The sequence below is a fragment of the Chanos chanos genome, chromosome 10 (assembly GCF_902362185.1).
Source record: "Chanos chanos chromosome 10, fChaCha1.1, whole genome shotgun sequence".
Taxonomy (NCBI): domain Eukaryota; kingdom Metazoa; phylum Chordata; class Actinopteri; order Gonorynchiformes; family Chanidae; genus Chanos; species Chanos chanos.
This window is the reverse complement of record NC_044504.1, coordinates 38112397-38114896: the sequence shown is the minus strand read 5'-3', so window position 1 is coordinate 38114896 and position 2500 is coordinate 38112397. Positions and strand designations below refer to the sequence as shown.

General features: G+C 41.8%; 1 protein-coding gene across 1 annotated transcript in view; it reads left to right on the top strand.

Annotated features, from left to right (window-relative positions):
* The window catches only part of tns1b (tensin 1b), a 145473-nt gene that overhangs the window by 92696 nt on the left and 50277 nt on the right, over window positions 1-2500 (top strand). The window lies entirely within an intron of this gene.

Here is a 2500-nt window from a genome sequence, read left to right as displayed (position 1 = left end):
TGGCATCTACTGAGTGACTCAAGCCCAAAATAGGCTTTTTCTTTTTCGCTTTTTTCTTTTTTTTTTTCCCTCCCTCGCTGGGAGCGAGGGCTTTGAGTTTGGGAGAACCACATGCAGAAAGACAGAGAGAGAAAGCGCTCTTTCATAAGCATGAGCCCAAACGGCTCCCTCCGGAGACGGCTCTCCTCTCTCAGGGGAGCCTGGAGATGGAGCACAGGGTACCTGTTCAAGGTAAGCTCTCCCAATCCCCCCTTTTTTTTCCTTTATCTGCTCTTATTTACTCTTCTTTAACTCCAGACCTCTTTGTGGAACTTTCCCTCACTCCTCTCTCTCTCTCTCTCTCTCTCTCTCTTTTCCCTGTTCTTTCTGATAGTTAATTTGTTTGGCCTGCTCGTAAGCTGCTTTCCCAGCTGGTTTTGATCAGGGCCTGGTAAGACCTCCTACCCCCACCCTAGCTTGGCTATCCTTCAGGGGCTTGTAATTGCAGACTGATTAGGGCTGCGCAGAGCGGACTCAGTCGCTGTGTGGTTCTTGGTACTGGGGGAGACCAGACAAAGTATAAAGGAGTGGAGAGAGGTTTGGAAAGGCTGGTTTTGGGCTGATGAAGAGTAGTAGGGTTGAACAGGGGGTGGGGGTGGGGGGGGGGGTTGCTATCGTGCATTTCGGTGTTATTATTTTTTTGTGTTAAATGGTCCTGCCGATTTTTTTCACGCACTTTTTCCATGTCTCAGTCTCTCTCTCTCTCTCTCTCTCTCTCTCTGTGTCTCACTCTGTCTCTTTCAGTCTCTCTCTGTCTCTCTGTCTCACTCTCTCTCTCTCTGTCTCTCCATGAAATAATAACTCAGGAATTTACTACGTCCAAATGGTGTATTTATTTTATTTCCATCAGCTCCCATATTTTTCTTCAAAGATTAAAAGATTTCTTCATAGATTTAAATCTTATGAGCCGTCAAGAGATTCATATCCACAAAACTGTGTAGAATGCTGGTGCAGTCACACGAGTCATTTTGTACTGTTTTTATTATTGTTTGAATTTCATGTCTGAGTAGACACAATTTGCATTACTTCACACTGTGTACTTTTTCTCCCCATGTGAATACTGTAACATTGAAATCAGATCAGGGTGAAGACTAGATAAACAACACACAGAGGGAGCAAAATTATGAGTTAAAACCAATTGAAAAAAAAACAAAAAAAACAGCCCTCCCTCAGAAGTTTAGGAGTCACTATGAAATGTCATATCAAGGGGACAACCGTCTTGTGTATGGTGGTACTGGCCCGTAAAAGTGAAGCAGATGTTGTTTCATAACCAGAAGCAGAATTATAATGATCACATCAAAGGCTTTACAGTCTATATACGGCTTATGAAACAATCCACAGCATTGCGTGTAATTACACTGTAGGTTTTCTCTCCTTTGTTAGCATTATTCCCTTTTGGTTTGCCTGGTCACACTTAAACATGGTATTTAGGCACTGAATGGAAACCTCCCTTCTCTCTAGGTTCTGCTTTTTGGAGGCGTCTGCCCTGTGCTAAAAAAAAACAAAAAACAAAAACAAAACAAAACAAAAAAAACAGCACTCTCTTTTAACACTTTTTCTTTTTTTTTTCCTTTTTTTTTTTTTTTTTGCCAAACGTTTTCCCGGGCTCTCTCAGATGAGGGGTCGGATTAGGGATTGAGATTACCAGAGGCATAACTAGAGACATATTTGTGAGTCGGTCTTTTTGAAATTTGTCAGTCCTTTTCAAATGGACGGTCATGTGGACATGCTTAAGCGTTTAGTGTGACAGTTATGACAGCCCGTGTAACAGTGTGGATCAGTACTCTTTAATCTGGCCTGTGCCGCACTTCTCAGATGGAGCAGCAGACAGAGGAGACTACTGGGAGGGGTAGAGAAAAGGGGGTCTTTAGGGGCCGTAATGACAGAAGGGGTAAGGATGAGGGCTGCAGTGCGGTGTTTAGGAGGAGCAAAGAACAGACAGATGAGTGTGGACGGAGGAGTGGAGTCCAGGGAAATAAGAGATGATGAGGAAACGCTGTTAGACCTCTATGAGTCTATTTTACATGTGTCTCACTGGCCATCCCTGCTCACTGTGGATTAACATGACTGCAAGAGAACAGTAGATTACTGTAGATTAACATGAGTGTTAAAGAATAGTAGATTACTGTAGATTAACATGAGTATGAGAGAGCAGTAGATCACTATAGATTAACATGAGTGTAAGAGAACAGTAGATTACTGTAGATTAACATGAGTGTGAGAGAACAGTAGATTACTGTAGATTAACATGAGTGTGAGAGAACAGTAGATTACTGTAGATTAACATGAGTGTGAAAGAATAGTAGATTACTGTAGATTAACATGAGTGTAAGAGAACAGTAGATTACTGTAGATTAACATGAGTTTAAGAGAACAGTAGATTACTGTAGATTAACATGAATGTAAGAGAACCGTAGATAACTGTAGATTAACATGAGTGTAAGAGAACAGTAGATTACTG